Source organism: Aythya ferina, assembly GCF_964211825.1.
Source record: "Aythya ferina genome assembly, chromosome: 24".
NCBI lineage: Eukaryota > Metazoa > Chordata > Aves > Anseriformes > Anatidae > Aythya > Aythya ferina.
In genome coordinates this window covers 4,833,920-4,856,179 of record NC_140322.1, presented here as the reverse complement: position 1 = coordinate 4,856,179, position 22,260 = coordinate 4,833,920, and the positions used below count along the sequence as shown (strand labels likewise).

General features: G+C 46.2%; 1 long non-coding RNA gene across 1 annotated transcript; it reads left to right on the top strand.

The window, feature by feature from the left end:
- The first annotated feature begins 3,947 nt into the window (after positions 1-3,947).
- On the top strand, positions 3,948-21,805 carry LOC311423448. The gene is made up of 3 exons (XR_014685714.1): positions 3,948-4,047; positions 17,931-18,166; positions 21,533-21,805. It is a non-coding gene; the product is annotated as an uncharacterized lncRNA (long non-coding RNA).
- Positions 21,806-22,260: the final 455 nt, after the last annotated feature.

Sequence of the window (22,260 nt, the reverse complement as noted above, 5' to 3'; positions counted from 1 at the left end):
CAGCAGACGCATGAGGATGAGCTGAAAGGTGAGGTCTGCCCTCAGCCCTGAGGCCTGTGAGGCTGGCCAGGAGGTGCTCCCTTCCTCAGCAGGCCTTGATGTTTCAGCCCCAGGTTGTGGGGCAATCAGGGCTTTGCTTCCAGTCTTGCCCTGTGTATCTCCTGTAATTAGGACATATCCCTTGGGTATTTTATCCTCATCATTTAACTGAGTCATCTGTGTGAGGCTCGTATCCCAGTCAAGGTCTCCAAGTGATATTTTCATTCAGGTGGGAACCCCCTGAGTCCCCAAGGCCTGCTGAAGCTCTCTGGAGTATTGCAACTGAGCGCTGCAGGCCAGGTCCCACCTGGTTTCTCACCACACTTTGCCGTGTGGGTCACAGCCTGGGTTCCCCTCACTGACAGCAGGCCTGAGCATCTCCCAGGCTTCCAGTGGGAGCAAGGAGAAGGCACCAAGAGCTGGAGGGCCTCAGTCCCCAAAGTCATCCATTCCTGGTCGGAGTGATACACCCAATGTCAGACTGGGAGCTGCAGCCAAGGAAACAACTGAACTGTGTTTTGCAAATCCCAGGCGAACACCATAACAAACAGAGCATCTTCCCTTCTTGCTGGCACTTGCTAGGGACAGGTTATGTGGTACATACAGCTCCAGCAGTTCTTCTGATACAGCACTTACTGGAAAGACACTTTCCTTGCCAAAATTGCCTCTGCTTGGATGTCAGCACTCATTTGCCAAGTAGTGTTGCCTTTAGATGTTGTTCATATACTTATCAAAGTCATTTTCCCCCGAGCTTTCAATCAGATAGCCCTGTGCTGAGCAAACAGGAGGAGACACTCCTTAAGTCCTCAATTACATTTCTTTTCTCCTCTTCAATTCCAGCACAGACAAGAGGTGATAATACCGAATCTTTCAAATATTTGATATACAAAGAGAAGAGCTTGTTAAAACGAGACCAATTAATGCATTTTTAATCCATATTTAAACACATGCAAAGATCCTGAATACTAATGCTGTCATTTAAATTCCAGGCGGGGAGGGCTGGCGCACGAGGCTGCATATCTTTCAATCTCTGCTATCCTGCCTTGTTTGAATCAGGCAAGGTCGACTAGGCACTGCTGCTTATAATAAAAAGGTGTGTTTAGGCTCCCTCCGATTTTTCTAATCACCTGATGATGTTCTTGCAGCTACTGATCATGTTGTTATTATTTTTTCCCTTTTTCCTCCTTTTACTCCCGAAGTTGAAGGACGTTTTGAATCCCCCTGGGTGTGCCTGCTGCTGGGAGAAAACAACCGCACAAATCGGTTCAGCTTCTAATGTTTCCCTTAATAGTACAACACGTTTGCTTCCCACTGCTCCTCATGCAAATTGATCAAAACCTTGATTTTGCATCTTTTTATCACCACTGTTGACACCGCAGAGCATTCAGGTGGGCCACGTACGTAGGCAAAGGTTATTTATTTGAGGCATCGCTTGGGTTTCTGTCAGACCTCGTGGCCCTTGCAGCCTAACTTTTGCATATATTAAATCTTTGGCCCAAAGAACTTACAGTATGCATGGAAAAAAAAAAATGGAGATAGAGAAGAGATAAAACAAAGTTAATGCAGTCACTAGTAATGACTGTATCATCGCGTAGGAAGTTACCACCTGCCAGCTGAACTGCAGCAGCAAATCACATGTGCTCCTGCATGGATGGCAATGCCAAATCGGATGTTAATTAAGGAGACCAAATATCTGTTTTAAAGAAATGCAGTTTGGTGTATGTGCATGGCCAGTGACTGAGAGGCACCTGATAACTTGTCATTCCCAGAGTCTCGATCGTTTCTGTCCATGGGAATAGACTCAAAGCTAGAGGTATCATAGAAAATGGGTAACAAAAGAAGGAGAAGCAGTGACATCTGTTAAATTTGAGCCAGTCCTGTAGCCCGGATTGCCTCCTGCTGCGGTATGGTATATTAACGGCAGAAATGAGTGTACCTAGAAGCCATTTGCCAAAAAAAAATTTCATCATAACATGTTGATTCATCAAAGCCAGAATATTTCAAAGTGAAGGACCAATTTCAGTAGATTTTACATTTGGAGAAAAATTGAGAAAAGTTTTTTAAATTATCAGTAGGTCACCGTGACTCCCAGAAATGGAACTATTATATTTTGCTTCAAATTTGCTTTTCACTTTGAAATGTAAGTTCAGCTACAGGACGAAAAGAAAGATTGAAATGGAAATGAAACCTTTGGAAATTACCAAACTGAGACATTTCTGTGAAACCAGACAGGGCTTTTTTTTAATTACTTTGTTAGAATCTTCTGGGTTTTTTTTTGAGCTTTATTTTAGATTTTTAGCATTTCAGGACAAAATAGGGAAGAAAAAACTCCTAAAATCTGGAAAACTCTTAAGTGCAACATTGCTAGCAAGCGCAGAAGGGGTTGTTGTCTGGAAACCCTCCAAATGGGTCTAACTGCGAGGCCACCTCTTTTAATCGGCTACCCCCCGCTTCCTTGAGATGAGTGATTATCCTGTATTTAAAGCTTTGGCCTTGAACTTGCGGTAGGGGATGGTGTCTCTCAGGTTTTTACCCTTTCCTTAATTAAGAAGCTGTATTAAATATTCAGAAATTCTGCTCTGCGACTTTCCCGGGAAGCACAAGGGCATCCTGGAGAGACAAATCACTTTCTCATTAACACCTAGCCAGGCCATTGCTTTTCTTTCCTTTTTCTCAGCTCTGGCTCTGCTCCTCCAGGACCACAAAACTGCCGGAGAGCAGCAGGGAGTCTTTCCTGAGCTGCTGGAAATGCAGCAAGGGCTTTCACTGCTGCCAGCAGAGAGGGGCCAGTTTGCACCAGTTAGAAGATGGGCTCATCAGGTACAGGAGCAAAGGATGCAGCAGCAAAGCTAATGGGGAGATTATGTTTTTTTCCAGGCACTTCCAAATGCTGCTGACTCTTTTCATGCATCCACAGGGTGGTTTTATGGAGGGAGGGGCTTGAAAAACTGAAGGAACTCAGCTCCTATGGAAATCCCAGCTTCAGCCTCATCAGCATGGCAGACACCCCACCAAAACTACCAGTCTGCTGAGACAACCACCACATCCCTTTTTTGCGTGCTGCTTGTCACCAGGATCCTAACAAGACCCTATTGATGAGGACCGCCAGCATCGCTACAGCATCTGCAAGCGGAGAGCCAGCTCGCTGCATCTGCACAGGGAGCCGACAGCACGCTCACTGCAGCAGCCTTCGGCACTGCGCCTGGCCAGGGTGATTTATTTGCTGCCGGTGGCTGGATTAAACTGTTCTTTCCCTTTTGTTTTCCATCGTGGCCTGTCAGTTCTGCAATACCAAAGAAACAGTTTGGAATTGAGCAGGGTCCCTGACCTTCTGCATTTAATTACCAATGAGAACGGCGCGGGCCATCAGTAAAGGTGCTGAAAGGCAGGTCTTTATTGGCTCTTGGCTCCTTTTTCCAAAGAAGTGTTGGGTTCTGAAGGTGATAAGTGTTAAAAGTTGCTCTCATGTGGCAAATGTTTTTTCATTAAAAAGAACAAAGAAAGAACCTCACAAGGCTTTTTTTTTTTTTTTTTTTTTTTTTTTTTTTTTTCCTGAAGGGAAATGAAGCAACCATAGACCCAAATTCTTGTTCTCCTTCTAGCAGTCCCCAGGCAAGGGGCAGCCCAGAGATTACACCCCCACAAGCTCACACCCCCAAGCTTTGTCCAGAATTTTTAGCACTTTGGTGCCCAGGGCAGGCAGCCAGGATGGCCTGGCTTCTCCAGCCCCTTTCGTGTTCCTGCTGCAGAGCTGCATCCCCTGGGAGCCCCGTGGAGCACAGCAGCGTGTCCTTCGCAGGGCCAGGAGGACAGAGAGCAGCCAGCCCTGTGCCATTAGCAAGCCCACGCCATCTGTGCCCTGTTAGTCTTTCTTAACGAGACTAAATAAAGGGTTGCTGGTCTCTATAATGAGGTTGGCTGGAGGCAGTAGCAGCTGGTGATGGAGAAGGGGAGCATCCAGGCTCTGCAGGGAGGTGTTGAGGCTGCTTCTGTGGTTTATATTGCCTGGTAAGAAGGATGAGAGATGTGGTAGTGCTGTGTCATGAGGTGCTATGTCATTTGGCTTTGGAGAATAAATATTCTTGCCTATGTTTGACCTTGTTTGCTTGAAGGAACCTGGGTGTTTCTCGCTTAGGAAGAGTGGTCTGTGAAGGGTTCACTGCAGCTTGCTTGAAAGTAGCAGATACATAAGAAGGTTAATGGTGCATCAAGAGAACTTCATTTTAGGTTCTTTAGACACGCAGATTTAAATGATGAATGTGACAGCAATAGGTCTGAGACAGGTGTGTATTTGGTGTGAAAGACTGATGACTGAAATGTTTCTGCAAAAATAAAATTAATAAAAGCTGTCCCTGAATCCTTTTATGTTACAGGCAGGGTGAAAAGGGGCTCTATTGCCACCTGCCAGCCCAAGGTTAGGGCCTCCAGTAGAGCTACCCCACTAGTTTGAGTCACTGGTGCATTTTACCCCAGGCTTTGAGGAGATTTCCCATCCCTCTGTGTGAGCTAGCAAGAAAAAAGGCAGGGGTGTAACTGGCCTAATAGTGTGTTAGAGCCAAACCAAGAAAGCAGCTCTGACAATGCAGAAAGCAAGGTTTGGGTTGTAGTGCTCAAGCTTGGTTGCAATACCCTGTGGGACACCTCTCTTAAATATAGCATGGAACCTTGTTCAATGCTAATGACAGCTTTAGGCACACAACTGGAATAGCCACAGGGAGTGGAGGCATTTGTCACAAGGCTTTTGACTGTCCTGAGAAGAAGCAGATGGGGAAACACTGTGATAAGTGACTGGTGCTCTGAAAATGTCAGCAGCTGCTCAGAGGCTTTCTCTCACTGAGTGTTTGCACAGTGCTGGGACCCGCAGGACCTTGGTCTCTGCTGGGGTTTATGGTGCCGCTACCACAGCTGGGCACAGCTTCTGGAGCCACAAGTCTCATGGAGATGAACACAGACCATGTGAGGGCAGAGTGAGCATCTGGATGGGGAAAAACATGGTGTGTGAGGTTTGGGACCAGCCTTTGGATCCGGTGGGGCTGCAAGCCGTGGTCTGCCTGCTCTTGGTGGTTTTGTTATTTTTCTTCTCCATACCCAAGGTATGAGGTGAAATGTCCTTTTTCCTTTGCCAAAGTTGGGGCCCAGCCCCTGTAGGCTGTAACTTCTCCTTTTACTGGGAGCTGCACACTACTTGGGGCACCTCAGTCATTATGTGCAGATCCGGCTGCTTGTGGTCTCCAATTAGCTGCAAGTCCAGAATGCCAATACCCTTTTTCTTTGCTGCTAGAGATAAAAGAAAACCCTTCTGGCCCTTCCTGCAGGAGGGCAGAGGGTCTAGGACACCCGATGTGAGTTTCATCCTCGGCAATAGAGGACAGAGGCTTGCAGCTTTGTTATCTTGCTCCTGGAGTCAACCTGCTACCGGGGCTGGTAGTCCCAGAGCTGCCGGTGACATCTCCTCCCCTGTCACTTCGGTTTCTTCCACCAAGAATCATATTTGGATTTGAAGCTGGGAGCTGTGCTCACAGCCCTGGTGTGCGTGTGATGTGACAGCCCTGTCCTGCTGCCAGTGGTGGCCTTGGCCACCCAGGGGGGCTCCAGCAGCCCCCTCCCCACGCTCCCCCTGAGCGAGCAGCGGAGATCCTGAACTGATCCGCGCTGCGGTGGGAGGGAGCGGGCGTGCGCACAGGCAGCGATAGCATCTGCTTTGTAGCAGGCAGCAAGCAGCGGGGTTATTGTTTGTTAATAGATTGCTTTTGAAAAGCTGCTCATATGGGACCAGGCGAGTTTCAGAGGTAATTAAAACTCTGCCTATGCAAAAGGCAGGATCTGATTATTTCCTTTCCAGAGCAGGCAGATTAAACCAGGAAAGTTTTTCACCACTTCTAAGAGTGTGGGGTTGCTTTGAATGGAGTTCATCGAACAGCATATAATAAATAAAACTCTTCAGCTTTTTCTCTTACATCCAAAAAATTATTATTTTTTTTTTTTTTTTTTTTTTTTTTTTTTACCATTTTCTTCCTTGGATTTAAACAGCAGGGCACATGTGCCCCCACGAGTACTGTTGCTCCAAAGCTCATTTCTTAGCTAATAGCTTTCACACCTGCTTAGTCTCCTCTTGGAAGACTTTTTCTGCACCAAGACTCCATCCTACCTGAAACAAAAGCATCACTGGATGGGTAAAGAGGATGAGAAATAGTAGCAAAGTCTTATCTTTTTTTTATGGAAATTAAATAAAATGTCTTGATTACCTTTAATGTAGTTTATAACCAGGTCAGCATCTAACCTCACAGACTGGCTGTGGGGTTGTGGTGGTGCACCTGGGATTCAGTCTCTGCACCACTCTTGGCTTTAGGCTCTGCCTGCTCCACATATTTCAAAGAGGTGACCTTTGTGGAGCCCCAGGGAAGAAGAAATTTGGGTAGAGATTCATAAATCCACCAAAGAGAAGGGGGGGGGGGGGAAAGATGACTATATGATCTGAGCTGCGTTGGCGTTGTTCTCACAGTTTCTACGTCTGAAGCCTGGCTGAAACCCTGAAGGATTTACCTTGGCTGGGGGGTGTGGGTGGTGGAACCAGCCAGGGGGGTGAGTGCTGGCTTGTGGCTGGAAGATGCGTCCAATGTGCCTGTGGAACAGCAACAAGGCACAAAGGAGATGTCCCAGGCTTGTGCCTGGGACAGATTCCCCTGTGTCCCTGAGATGGAGACAAATGTATGCAGACCAACCAAGGGTCCTGCCCTGAGAGGGGAAGCCCATGCACATTTGAGAGGAGTCAGGCCTCCTAACACCACACTTCAGAGCTTTTTGGGTGGCAAAAGCCTTTGGCAAGGTCTGCATGGATAAACTGTGCACTGTAGGACAAAGGCAGGGTGAGTCCTGCCCAGCAGCTGCTGGATCTTGCAGCCTGTCTGTGGGAATAGTGAAAGTCCTGGGATGTGCTTGGCTCCAGGGGACAGCTGTGGAGAGCGGGACAGGCTGAAAGACCCGGTGGAACATGGTCAGTGGGAGAGGAAAATAAACCCTTAAGGAAGGGGGGGATAAAATAAAATCAGTTGCTTAAGCTGTTTTTCCTGGCCACATTCTGCAGCTCAGAGAGCAGGATGGTTTGCCTGCAAATCCTACATGATTTTGCCAGCTGAAGCTGTGCCCGAGCAGCCCAGCTGACTGCAGTGGACATGCAGGGCTGGAGTGGAAGTCTGGGTGCAGCCCACCACCTCCTGGAGGCTGAATCCTGCCAGCAGTGGTGGATTTCTAGCTGAAAATCAATGAGGAAAGAGAGGCTGGTTTGGGCAGGGACACAACAGCAGCATCAAGACTGCTGTGCCTACTTCCATGCCAAGGTCACTCTGTGCAGCTGAGATGGTTGGCTCTCACCTGCTCCTGGGTGTATGGCAGCAGTCTATGGGTCAAATGAGTTCCTGAGCTCTCAATCCTATTCTGAGTGAAAACATCTCAGTCTCAAGGCTGAGGGCAGCTTTGTGAGCAGTGCTGGTGGAAGAGGACCGAAGAATGGATTGAGCATAATGGGATCCCAAACCTTTCCACCCCTTCACCTGTGTGCACCCTCCAAGTCTCATGCTGCAGATTACAAATCCTGAATTAGGAGCCCTCTGTGAAAATCCTGCCCACTGGTCAGGTGAGGCTGTGCTCCTCTGTGCCAATCTCCTCCAGGGCTGGGTGTTTTACTGGAAGAGGTGACTTGATGCAGAAATTACGGGGTGAAATGGCATGGCCCTTGTTTCAGAATAGGTTGAGCTAGCTGATCGTAACAGTCCTTTCTGGCTGCAAAATCTGTCTAGCATGTGTAATATACTTGCATATTTTATGAGATCATGGGTCTCTGTGTGTGTACTTAAACTGAGCACACGTATGCATGCATACACATTTTATTGCTGATAGGAAATGAAACCTCAGATTAAAAGACATTAACAAAGATAAAAAGTAACAGAATCTAATTTCAATTGTCTGTGGCAGGAACCCAATTTTCAAATGATAATTACAATAATTAAAAATTCCCTTATCAACTGAGACAAAAATGCTGCACATTGGCAGGCAGAGACGATGAATAAGGCAAGCACAGACTCCTCAATGCTAAAATCAATTTTCAGAAGTTCATACAAGCCCCAGAACAATTCCAGTTTTGTTGTGCTTTTTCCTCCTGGGGGAGAAAGAGACTTTTCTCGTGCATGTACACACAAACTACCACCACCTTTTTTTTTTTTTTTGTCTCCTTTATCCACAAGGTCACATTAGCTGGAACAAATATGAAAATCTCATGTAAATGCAACTGTTTTTCTGTAGAAGTGGAGTAGGGGAAAAGTTCAAATCTGTCAGACCTTCCCAGTTTGGGCTTTACTTCTAACTACGGATTATCTTGTTTAGAATTAAGAAATGTATGTGCTCTGCTTTTGGGGAGTTTGTCAAGGAAGGTTCTCAAAGCTTTTTGTGCAGAGCACTGCTGCACTTACTTCCTGATGCTTTCTTCTGTTACTGTCCCCACTGTGCAAGTGAACATGAGATTGAAGTCTAAGTAAAATAACAAAAATCCAGGTACACATCTGGAGAAAGTTTTGGTTTTTTTTTCCCAGAGAAGTCTCAGGTTTCTGAGGTTTCTGTACATACACTTCGCAAAGGTAATAGACTGCAAAATTTGGGTTTCAGGTAATAGACTGCAAAATTAGGGTTTCCAGGTGTTTTTAAAGCAGAATAGAAATATATTGCATACTTTTTCATTTTTTTTAAACTGGATTGTGATTTGCACAAACTAACAAGCAACCAGACCCAACTGATCAAGCTCAGTGACACCCTTGGAAGGAGAGGTGGGACTTCAAAGAGATCCTGATCTTCTGCTTTTGTATTTGAAAGGGGGCAGAAGAGGCAAGATTTGTCTGTGGCAGAGCTTTGCTCTTTGCAGGTTGCTCAGTCCAGGTCTTCAGGGAAGTTCTCTCTTCAGCCTGATGGAGTTAGTCATCCCCTTGCCACAAACACTGGATCCAACATGATGTATTTATGAGCAGATGACAACTCTCAGTGCATGGCAAATGCATTAGCGCTCTTTAAGCTGTTGTAATTGTACCTAATTAGTCCAGAGAGTCCCAGAGCAGAAAGTTTGGCTCTGGAAGTCTATCCAAACGTCTTCATCGTTGTGTGAGCATTTGACTTTGGGATTTAGGGCAGGCTGTGACTCCATTTTAAGATCTTTTATTTGTGGGTGCTGGCATTTATCGTGTTTTTTCTTATGATTCTGCAAATTTGTCCTTTCCCCTGAGTTTGCACTATCAGCTCCATACTCTGAGCTGGTATATCATAGAGTCCTCTATACAGCTGAGGAAAATCCTACAGAAAGGATCTATTTCAGTATTGGATTGGCTGGTTAATTGGCGTCACTTCACTAAAGCCACATTAGTTTTGTTGTGGCTAGATTCTCTACGAGCAAGGTTTTTACTCCTGGGATAAGCTGTTTTTTAATGTAACAGTCAATGTGAATTTCATTTATCAGTGCGTGTACAGGACTGTGAAGGCAGAAAACTGCTACCTGAGTTGTTTCCTTCCTGATTTTGAGAAAAGCCCAGATTGAAGGGGAACAGAAGGGAAAAAACACTACTAGATTGAAGGTGGGCTGGCTCCAGGACTTGTTCTGCCAGGGGGGTTTATTGCTGGCTTTCTCTTCCCCCATGCATAACCAACCTGGAGACAGGCAGACACGTTTCAGCCATAACTTTCCACCCACTTGAAATCAACCTGGAGCAAATATTTCCACAAGTATGTGATTGAGAGCAGCCAGCTGAGGGCACAGCAATAAAGAGAAAGCAGCAGGAGGGGAGACGGCTTGAAGCAACTCAAGTTCTAGATGCATTGCTGTTAGTAACTAATTTTTTAACTTTTTTTCAAGCTTCCCTGGATCTGACCTCAGTGGTAGGCAAAACCAGTCTGGGGAATAAGAGTAGAGTTTGTGCATGGCAGGTAGAAGTCTTTAATTTGGAAATGAGCACATTTTCCAATAACAAGGAAGAACTTCCTTAGCACTTCACTTTTGTGATTCCTTTCCACAGTAGGAGGGCTTGTACACCGCTATACCCAAAAGAGTTTGCATTTCCCTTCCAGTAAGGAAGAAAAATACGGATGTGCAGTGCTGGCCCCATGCAGCATCAGATCCCTGTTGGGTGATGCAGCCAAATCCATTGAGCTTCAGCTCCTCTTTTCCCTTGAGAGAGAGTCTCAAGTCACTACAGCCTTAATGCCAGCTTTGGGATCTTCCTGCTGAGCAGCCCAAGGTGAGAGGACGAAAGCTGCTGAGCTGCAAGGCATCAATAACTGCTCTGTTCCACCAGCACCACGCAGGATTGCTGCCTTGGTGGGAGCAGCATTGTCAAAGGGGGCAGAGCTGAGGGTGACCTCAATTTCCCAGCTCCAATATTCAATTATTTCTGCAAGGAAAAGATCCGTTATTATTTAATAATGGCTGAAGCACTCCAAATTATTCATCAGCAGAGGAAGTGAGTTACTGTGATGCACGGAAGGGATGCGGTTGGTGTTGGGGAGTGAGGTGCTCAGGGCCCTGCTGAAGGGAGAACTTTACTTCACCTAATGCCAATTCCCAGCACACACCAAGCAGCCCCTTTCTGGGGCCTCATGCAGGCATGCAGCTTGGAGAAAGGCTTTTTGTTTGTTTCTGTAGGTATCTTGGGTTTGAGCTGGTGCATCAGTTACCAGGAGGAGCCCAGGTGATAACTGGACCTGACCCTGTTGATGGGTGATGTTCACCCTGTGTTCTTGTGGGTGTCATAGGGTTGGGATCTATGCCAGGTTAGGCTATGGGGCTCTTCTCTGTAAGCATATATAACCCATATCCAGACTGTCAGTGCCTCGGCTGGTGTTCCTCTTGTTCATCTAGGGATGCTGGAGGAAGCTTATTCTGCACTGAAGGTCTCCCTGCTGGGTTGCACAAGCAGCTCTGATACCATGCTATTTTCTCCAATAGTCAAGACCAAGTGTCCCCATTCTCAAAGAACAAGAAATAAGGTTCCCACCTGGAGCTCCCCAAGAGGTATTTGCATGGCAGATCTGTGGTGTGCTGTGAGATGCCGCTGAGTTGGTGTGGACTGGTGCTGCTACAAGCATTCCCCACCCACACATTGCAAATAACATTTTTCCACTCCAGTCAGAAGGTGAACCTGTAAAATGCTGGAAGCTGTTTTGTGAAAGTGCCATACCTGCATGTTTGAAAAGGAAAAGCATCCTTGCTTGCATATTTAATTGCCAAATTATCATATAAATGTCACATTACCTAGGATGCCAGAACTCACTGATATTTTAAATGTTTCCATGTTTTAATTCCTTGCAAGTCAACCTTTGCAAACCTCATTACAAGGGGGGGAAATCACTGATGGCATTTTCTTCACCATGTTTGGAGCTGAAGGGAGTTTCCTGAGACTTCCATGGAGATTTTTTTTCAACAGTTTAATTTTTCCTTTGTAGTGACAGGAGCTCTTCCTATTGCTCTCTTCCTATTGCTCCTCACTAGAATAAAATGGATAAATGGATTACTGTTAGCAAAAACCACAGAGTAGCAATGCCAGAACATGCTTGCACATTTGGGTTACTTTTGCAAAATTATTTCTGCAAAATATCCCAAAAATAAACAGGAAAAACCCATGCAGAGCTGAAAACCTTGGGGAGGCTTCATGTGAAGGAGCCTTCCATTTCAACACTCCCTTCAATTTTGTTGTAGAAACAGCTGTCTAAAAAGTATCAAAATGAAATATTTTTGAAGCAACATAGGGCATTTTTTGACACTTCCAGTGCATTGGGAACTGCATGCTTTCAAGTCAGTCTGATGCTTACGTTTATATTAATACTTACAAATGTACTCTTGCTGCTGCCCCTTCACTCACTTCTGCACATGCCAAACACCCAGGTTTGTGGTTCCCATCACCTTGTAGCACCCTTCCCTGAGCTGTGCATTCAGCATCTATGGAAATCCTTTGATAACTGTCCTCAAGGGGGATGGAAATGGCTGTGCTCCCTTAACTCACCTTTCCCAGAGCCTGGGACACCTCTTAGTGCTCATTTCCACCTCTGTAGTAAGAGCAAATTGCTCAGATGGCTGCAAAAGGGGTAGGAAATCCCAAGAAGGTCCTGCCATGTCCTGTTCTGCGCAGGTCTGGTGTTTGGGATAGCACTTCCTTACCTTCCTTAGTCACTTTAATGCTCCATGTGACTGAGAGCAGCTGGGGCTGATCTGTCCTACATGCCCTGCCTCCAGTGCTGCTTTAGCAGCTGTGTTTCAGAGCTGGGCTGCCTGCAGAGTAGCAGATAGTTGTTGCTTCTGCAGAATTGTCTGAGCACATTCCCATCTTCTGCTTGCAAGGGGATGAAGAACAGGCGAGTGGAGGATGCTGTCCCAAAATCCTGCAGTGAAGCAGAGGAAAGGTTGGAAACCAGCTTCTGGTGCTGAGTGGATGCAGGAGAAATGGCCATGGGCAGTGCCCAGGGAATTCCCAGGCCACTGCATGGCTTTGCTCTCCACTTGGATCTCTATCTTCCCTCTAAGCCCTTTCCCTGATGACAGCAGGGTCTTGGTTTTGTGCCATTCTGTGCTGCTCTTCCAGAAAGCCATTCCCCAGGGCAGCTTTAGGGCTGTAACTCCAGATCCCCAACCTCTCGATGCAGCAGAGCTCCTGCTGATAGCCCTGCTCCTTGTACCTTCTGGGTGCAAGGTGCTAGTAGACAGCTGGCTTTTCTAACCTGTGTATCTTGCCATTTTTGCCCGATTTTCTTTTCTAGCCTGCAATGGAGGAAATGAACTCATATCCACTAATCCAGACATTTAAGACTACACAGCCAAGGTTAATAATCCAGTGACATCTGAATTGCACATACTGTAAATAATCAGCATCCTTCTGAAGAGCTGCTGAAGGGTTTAAAACAGGCTAATTACAGAAATATGAAAGGGAAATAGCTTTGTTGATTCAGCACGTTGCTAAACAGAAAGACAATTCCATAAAAGACTGGGCTGACTGCTGTGCAAAACCGTGCATATAACATGAATATATATGTATGCAATACAGAGTTTAGGAAACAATGATCTCATTTCTGCTTTGATATTTTTACCTTCCTAGCAATGACTGTATTTGCTACATTCTTGAAGAGCAGAACGAGTTCAGGGTGCTGACAATTTTGGTTAAGATCTCTTAGGTTTCTTCTAAGGCCTGTCCAACTGGCTTGGATGTGCAGAGCAGAGCCTTTGACTGCCTGGGGCTTGAGCCCAGATCCCTGGGGTCTTCTGGACACCTTAATCAAGGCTCTTAGTTTGTTTGCTTCTCCCACCTCTTGCTGAAGTCGCTATGATCTTTTCTGCCTTGATATTAAGACACTGGCCTAAGCTGCCCAGAGAAGCTGTAGGTACCCCATCCCAGGCAGTGCTGGAGGGGTTTTGGGCAGCCTGGGTTGGTGGAAGGGTCCTTGCCTGTAGCAGGGAGTTGGAATTGGATAGGGTTTACTGCCTTAAGGAAGGATTTAGTACTGCAGAGCCTGGAGGGGGGACAAGTAGGTCTCCATACAGTGATGGGCACTGCGATACCTGAGGAAGGGAATGTAGCTGTCAGAAAATGCCAACTATTGACCTGAGATGTGGTGGGCCCATGGAGGGTCAGACCCTGACTGCGGGGAGGGGCCAGTGCTGTGTTCTGTGGTGTCTTGAGCCCTGCAAAGAAGAGATGCTAAGAGAATTGATGGCCATAGCACAGGGAAGTGAGGGATCCAGCCATGCTCAAACTAAAATAAGGGGCTTTCCTGAGGGTTGAGCCTCTGTCGCCCCAGTGTTCACAGCTTCTGGTTTCAGTTTGCACAGCACTTACGCTGGCTTTCTGCCTTGGCCATGCTGAGCGATGCCGGCTGTGTGGGATGGTGCAGCTGTGGTTCTGCGTGATCAGGCTTCCTGAGGCAGTGTCCATAAATGTGGTTAATTATTACATAATGAATAATACATCTTTGCAAAAACCTCACTTATAAAAATGCTGCATTATTCCTCCATGGCTTCTCTCTCCCAAGCAGATGATGCGATGTTCCCCCAAAGGAAGGTGCAGGGAGCTTGACTCACTTGTTCTGGCCAGGGAGTTTTACACAGCCCCGTGAGGACAGGTCGAGGTCCATCCCTCCGTGGTGCTGGGGGTCTGCTCCCTCTCAGACAGTGCAGAAAAGCAGCTCCCAAGGGGAGCTGCCTTGGCGGCCCATCCCTCTAGGAAAAGACAAGCCGGAGGCGTGTGGTTGCCCTCAGGTTTTGTATTGGATTATGGACGTAATGGAGCCCTGACATTTCAACCAAGAGCTGAGACATTTTCAGCTGTGTGCAGGGGAAATTAAGGTCTCTGCACTCTCCAGCAGTGATATCGCAAAGACCAGGAAGCCAAGGGAGGTTCGTTATGCCCCAAAAGCTGTGTGCAGAACTTCACGTTACCATTTGCCATTTCCATTTCTGGCTGTCACTCTGAAATGTTTCTATGAAATAGAGAAAAGCAAGAAACAGGAGAGCTAGGAAAAAAAAAAAAAAAGTTGCAAACATAGACACCTTTTTGGGCCCCATTTATTCCTTTGCAGCTCCACCAGCTCCAGTGAAGGCACATCTGAGTACACGGATCTGGGTGAGAGCACGTGGCAAGTCCTTACGGCCCAGCATGAGAGCTCCAAGGGGAACAAAGAAAATGGTCAAGCAAACCACAAAAGTTCATGTAAGGCCACAATGAAGCCAGACAGGGTGTAAGAACAGTATTTTTGATCATGCCTATTTTTATTCACAGTGTTACTGTAAAAGCCTCTTAATTACTGGAAGGTAACTTATAAGAGGCCTTTTGGTGGAATGCTGCATTTGTGCATTTGCAGGGAGCTATGCTATAAAATCTATTGTATGTAGGCTGCTATTCTTTGGACTAAAGGGAGAGGGAGGTGGGGGCAGCCAGGGCTTTGTGCCTCCTTCTGCTATTGGATGGTCTAATGCTATCAGGGACTTTGGTGCTATTGTTCAGGATGTATTTTTTGCCTTTTCTTTATGGTCTAAATTCTGATGGGTGCTTTGTTCCTGCTGGTGGTCTCTGACTTGTGCTTCTGCCAGTGCAGCTTAATGTCACTGTGCCCATTGCACTGCATTTCTCTGGCCCGGTGTTTCCCTGGGAAGCTGCATGATCAGGGATGAACCACCCCAGGGACCAGGAATCAACCAAGGGAAGAAATTTGTCTTCCAATAAGATTGTTTAGTAACTGCCAGCCCCAAACATTTCATGTAATAGCAATTGCTTGGTGAAGAGGTGTAGAGACAAAGCAAAGCAATCCTTGTCTTTTTGCAGAAGTTTTACCGCTGCTGACTCATGAGGGAGCTCAGGGAAGAGCAGGACCCTATGGCTACAGTGCCATGCACCTCACTTTAGCGAAGAAGTACCTGGCTTAAAGCTGAAATGCCAGAAATACCTCAGCTGGGAGGGGATGGCAGCCTCCTGGCAGGCCTGGCTGGCTCCTGTCCCCTCTTCCAGGAGGCCCTGCCACCATCCTGCAGCTTGAGCACTTCCATGGGCCTGCACCAGCCATGGGCCATTCTGCGTGCCTTGTTTTTTCAGCTGCCCTGACGTAGGTCAGGCTTTCATCTCAGATCAAAAAGGCAAAATGACCACTGGGAGCCCTCACCTGCTGCTTTCAGAGAGCCTCTGATGCACCTCCAGCTTCATGATCTCAGCAGCAGGCTGTCATCTTGCTTCTGCATGAAATCATCTCTGTGTGGAGGGACAGGGTTTGTGTGGGACAGGGCCGTGTCTAAGAGAAGATACCTCTGTAAGATCAGAGATGCCCAGCTAGGCAGAACACGTGCTATGCTGTGTGAAAGTCAGGGTGGGAGCCTGCTGCAGCCAGGAGGCCAGGGTAGCCCAGATATGAATTGCAAAGAGAATGAAACTTTGATTTTCCTGTCAGCTGGTGTGCTCTGCACTCCTGGCACCCTGCTGATAAGCTTGTCTTAATGGTGATGGGCTACAAAGCTATATTGACCGCGTCTCTGGGCTGCCTGTCTCAAAGGGAAAGCTGTGCCTTCCCCAAGTTTTATGACTCCAAGCTGTCAGGGGACGAGGGGGAAAGCCGTGATGGATTCATTCTTCTGCCTTATCCAGTGGCTACACTGCACCTTCTGCAAATATCAGCATCTTGAAAGGCTTCAGAGAAAGAGCAAGCCCCAGATAAATCTCCAAGGCTTGCAAAGCTTTATTGCAGGTGACAATGGCACATGAAAGGGCCTTTATTTTTCTGCCCCTGCTTGATGCTGTTGCTCCTTCCTGCTCATCTTTCTTCCGTCCTCTTCCCACTCTCACTTGTTTGTTATTATCATTAATAGTTTTTAATAAAGAAACTTAATCTTCGATTGGAATTCACTTGAGCTGGGTGCTGTAGAAATTTGGAGCATTTCATCTGTGCATTTTCTCCTCCCTTCTCATCCTACATTGCCATCTCCCTTCCCCAGAGCAGTTCTCGGGGCCCTGCCCCAGCTTGAGGTGCCTTTGGCTGTACCCGAGCTGCTGGTCATTGCCCAGCTGTGGGAGATGTCCCAGCTTGGGGACACGGCATGGACACAACTTGGGACCTGGTCTGGGCAACAGGAGAGAGCTCCACAAGTCACAAACCAGGCCAGCTCAGCACTCAGGTTTAGAAAATGGGCTTGAGTTCATCATGTTCCTTTTTGAGTTTAAAAACTTGCAAGCAGTCACAAGACTGTGGGACAAAAGGCTTTAACAAAAATAGTAATAAAAGCTGTGATAGCAGGAGCCTTTTCAGCCCTGCTGTGAACTGGGGCAGGAATACCACACGTGGTGCTGGTGGGGATGAGCACTCCCAGATGAAGTAGGCTGTCCCTCTAGGCACTAATCCATCAACCAGAAGTTTTCAGGGACAGATCCAGGGTAGAAATCCTAACTGAAATTATTTGGTTTGAAGCTCTTGATTTGCATGTGCGCTATGTACAATGCTGTTTGGGGAGGGTTGCATGGGCTGGGTGGCTCCTGTACTGCAAATTGCCTGCAAATTTTGTTGCTTCATTACTGGCGAAGGATCAGATGCAGGTTAAATGGATCAGGGCTGGGTGTCTGATACACACAGGAAAGTGAAAAGGACCCAGTTCTGCAAAATGCCGAGTGCCTCCACTGTGCTCTTTGAATTTTCAGGGCACTGAGAGCTTACTGGCTTTGTGGTTTGTGCTATAGACAAAAGCCCTGATGACATCTTGCTCTTTTTTTTTCTTTTTTTTTGTCGTTCAAATGCTATCCCTGTCTAAAAGGTGAGGTGATTTCTATTCCTGGAACCCAGTGGAAATGGAGAAAACCCAGAAGCAGAAGGATGTTTGTTTTTGTTTTTTATCCATTCCTGAAAGCAGCTGGCATACAGCAAGCCTAAGGCTGGCCCTGCAAAGAGGTTTGGGACATTTGGTTCCTGTGAAGCCTCAGGGGCCTGTTTGGCACTGTGAGGGTCACAAGTCCCAGGTCCACATCTGTTGGTGGCTGGTCCAGCTCAATCTTTTTGGTTGCCTGGATTTGCTCTTTAAAAATCCATGAGGCTTTAAAGCAGTTTCAGATCCTGTAAGGAGGATTTGTGAGTGGGAAGTGCTTTTAATTTGGCTAGATTAGCATGAACTGTTTTGTTTTTTGTTTTTTGTTTTTTTTCATTGGATGTGTCCTGTAAATCTCTTGCCTCTTGCTTTCCTTATAGGGAGAGAAAAAAAAGTGGAATATAGCCCCAGCACATCTCCTTTAACACATGCAAATCCATCTCTGCCATCTACTTGAGAATAAAACCGAACCTCAAATTAGAGAAGCTTCAAAATCAAACCTTTTCCTTTCTTCCTCTTACACTCTGTTTCCTGGCAGGTTTTATTCACTGGCTCAGGGGCCATGCCTCCTGCTCTAACACAAACACCATAAATCCAGCTCGCAGGAGCCGGGCTCACTCCCTCTGCAGCCCAGCCTCGTGCTCTGGCGCGCAGCAGCAATCGCAGACATCAGCACGGCGCTCACAGAGGCGATGCGAGAGCTCCTGTAAAGCTGGGTACACGAGCCCTTGGAGAGGAGGCAGGTGAATGTACCACCACCTGGACTCATCCAAGGTAATGGAGCTGTCCAGTTTTACACCGACGCAGCGTATGGCCCTCGGTGCTTGATACCAGATGGTATTTTATAAGCGCTGGAATTATTTAGGAGCATGGCTATTACCCCTGCACTAATGAATTACATATAACTCCTCCAGGAAAGACCCTTTGCTGACTAAGAAACATGTCCCTCAGATAAACTAACTGTTGAGGTTTAAAGGGTCAGCAATTTTTTTAAAATATGTTTTATTCCTAGTAAGTTAAAGGGGCCCCAGAATATCCCACTTGCCTCATTAACGAATATTACCCAATTTTTCTTTCATAGTGTAGCAGGGGGGAAGAAAAGCATATAAAACAAACACCTGGCAGGAGTGCATAATCTGCATAAATTCAAGCAGTTACACTCTTGACAGGAAACCAAACCAAAATGAGACTTTTGAAGCAGGCAACGAGGCCTCAGCAAGGATTAATTTTCATGCAGAGAGTGCATGGCTGGGATTTTAAAGAGCAGCCTTGCAGATCCTGGTGCTTGGTTCCCTCTGGATGCACCAGCTGCCTGGTACAGCTCCCCCGGCTTCTCCAGCTGCAAGTCACCAGCAAACCCTCCTCGGTGGGTTGTGGCTCCTGGAGCTGCATGGCATTGTCACATCTGTATGTCCCCAGCTGGTGTCACTTCTCCATCAGCATCAAGTACTGCAGTGACCAAGCAAGGACACCTGCATGCTGCGATGGTTTGCAAGCCGTGGTTGGCTCTGCTAGCTGACTTTCACAGAAGGACCAATGCAGAAAGGACAAGATGCTGTGATTTATCCTAAACGGTTTCTATCTTTTCCTTCTGCAAAGGAACCCAGTGGTTTCCCAGAAAAAAAAAAAAAAAGAAAAAAAAAAAAGAAAAAAAAAAAAAAAAAAAACGATTTGCCAAACTATTTGTGCAAATTCACATCCAACCTCTTCAGAATGTGGCATAATGCAGCATCTGCCCATTTCCAAGCTTTGTTTTGACTGGCAGATGTGGATTAGGAGATAACCCAGATCATCGCACCTGATCCCATGCTCTGGACTGAGCAATGCTTAGTGTCATCCTATATAATGCCAAGCTGGAGACCATGCTGAGGGCTTTCTGGGCCCTTTCAGTTCCCTTTCATGGCAGGAGTACTCTTCATTTGCATGTATTCCCTTACCTTTCCAACTGAAGAAGGAGGAAAAAGCAGTGGGAGAGATGGAGGTAGGTTATTGGTCTAGGTGGCAGGAAGGAAAAAGATTGATTTTAAAGGCACGTGTCCATTAGGCAGGAGAATTGCTGAGGGACACGGACCCAGAGCAGGCTTGGAGGAGCCCTTGCCATGCCAGGAGCACTCACAGCTTTTCTCCAGGTTTTCTCCCATGCTCAATTACCTGAAAATTGGGCCCACTCTAAGATGCTTCAATAGTATGAGCGGAGGGGGAAAATGCAGAGGGATTGTCTTTAAAAGGGAAAATAAAAAGAGTAAATTTTTAATGCTCAATTAATTTCAAGTGCCAAACAACATATTTGTAACAGAGCTGGCCTCATCAGAATAATGGAAAATCCATGTTCTGAGACATCAATTATTGATAAGGGTTAACAGGGCCATATCCATTCAGGATGGTGGGCAGTGTTGTTGCTTTTCCTTCACATTTAGTTTTCTGCTTCTCTCACTCCCTCTCCTCACCTTCTAACCCCACTGGTACAAGCTATCACCTCCCCAGGCCCACAGTTCTGCTGGCAATTTTACCCTGGGAGAGACTGATTTATTCCCCCCCCCCCCCCCCCCCAAAAAAAAAAAAGGTGCAGTTCAAGGAGTTAGAGTGCAAACCAACACGTTAATAATCTAAAACATAACAAATCCAGCAGCCTGATGTGTTTGAGCCTGAGTCAGGAGACTGATTTTAAGATCATGCATCGAGGTGGAGTTATATTCCTGAGAAACCCAAGGCAAATAGATTGCTTTTTTATTATTATTATCTTTTGTCTCCAACCAAGAAAGCTAGAAACCAGCAAGAAAAGAAAAAGGAGTGCTGAGATTTTGTCACAACTGCAGACTCAGCCTTGAATTATAGAAACTCTCATGGAAAAATATGCAGTAATTGTTTTGCAGCAGAATTAGAAATGATCAGTGAGATCCAGCCCCACAGGATCTTGGCACTCGCTGGGCTTTGAAAGCCAGTAAAGAGGGAACAACTCTGGAAGATCCTAGCCCTGGGATTACATATTTATCTGCAAATGCTCTGTAGGATGGGGTCCTTTGGGTCTGCCATCACCTCCAGGCCAGCCTCCAGCCAAGCTGAATGTGTAATAACACTTCTAGGTCTTCAATTTTGCAGCTTTAAGCCTAATGTTTTCATTCACCTTTGAATAGTTTCCCATCTGCAAATATCAGGGGAAAGGCAGGGCGCGATGACAACTAAATGGCAATTTCTGCCAAGAATCTCCTCTCCTTCACTGGGTGACGTGATTTAGCAGGAGCAAAGCAGTTATTCCTCTGCAGCAGGCTTCAAAAGACCAGAAAAGTTTGGAGCCAGGGTGCAGAGGAATGGAGCTGGCTGGCGTTTGGGGCACCTAGGTAAGGAAGGGAGGTAGGAACATGCTCCAGGAATGTTTCCAGGTTTGGACCGTCTGGGAAACAGGATGATAAAGAAGTGTTTCCCGAATAATACCACAAAACAACAAAAGTCACCAATCCAGCAGTCAGCAACACCTCCCTGCTACACCAGGCACCTCTGCTCGCCCAGCCCCATTTGCTCTGATTGTTTCACAATTCCTTTTCCAGGCAGAAAAACTCTCCCAGTTGTGGCTTCTTCAAGGCAGGGAATGAAAATTTTTCTTCTCTCCATATCCAAAAATCCATATTTGAACAAAGACGAGGACAAATTCATATACAGAAATATCGTCTTGCAATTAATCATAAAAACCAGCATAATGTAGTAATGATTACTTAGCAAGACTGAACACCCACTCTGTTCTATCTTCTTTTTGTCATGGGTTGGACAATTTTCAACCGTTAATAGGTAAAGCACAGTTTTCAATAGCTCCAACTTCCTTTTTTATTTCTCTTATTAAAAAAAAATAGAAAAGAATTGTTCTTTTCTCAATTATGACACGTCCCAGTGGGTTTTAGGCATTGATGGCTGCTCTCACATCACTTGCTGGGTACATGTTTGGAAACCAAAGCAGGTAGGAAATTTTGAATGCCCCTGACCTGTATGTTAGATGAAAACTCAAAGTTTACAGTGCCACTGAGTGATTACGTGTCTGGATCAACACCAGCAGACCCAAAATAGTCATATGGGACTTCTCTGTGTTTGGTGAGGGAGTGAGAAGGCAGAAGTGGGGAAACAACAGGGATTTTTTTTTTTTTTTGCCAGATCATGAAATCAGTGGTGGAACAGAGCAGTGGAACTTCAGTGATTCCTCTCTTCTGCACTGCTCTGTCATTCTGCAAGCTGGGTTTCCTGGATTTTATTCATCACTTGTAAACCGTCCAAGAATAAAAGCCATTATTCTGGACAGAAAGCGCTTTGGCTGAAAGGCTGCATTTTTTATTATTTGTGTCTGTGCAGTCCACAAATAATAAATAAAGCCTTGGGTAATTTAGCTTTAATTATGCTCCCTGCTTTCATTGCTTTGCCATGTCCCAGGTGTGCCAGATCCGTCCCCCTCTTTGGCTTCTCCATCATTTCCAGAGAAGCACAAACCTCTGATGCACCCTCTGATGCACCCTGCTCTTGCCTTGCCCCAGCTCCGAGTTAACGGGGTTGGCTTTAGGAGCACCATGCAGAGCTGCTCGGGGTTGTTGCTGACCTTTCCCTTCCCTTCCCTTCCTGCAGAATTTGCTTGGTTTTCAACATCAGAACCATTCACGACAAAGAGACAACCTCAGCTTATCTTCCCCTCCAAAAATAAGGGAAAATGTGAAACGTTTGAAATAACCCTTTTGGACCTGTTTGAAATGAAAAATATTTTCTCTAAGGGTAAACATTAATTTCCACTTAGAAGTTTAACTTACAAACATAAGAGGAAGAAAACAGAAAGGCTGACATCAAAAGAAGCTCTCTAATGCAAGGATGTGCTCTGCGCTGACCCACCTGGGAGG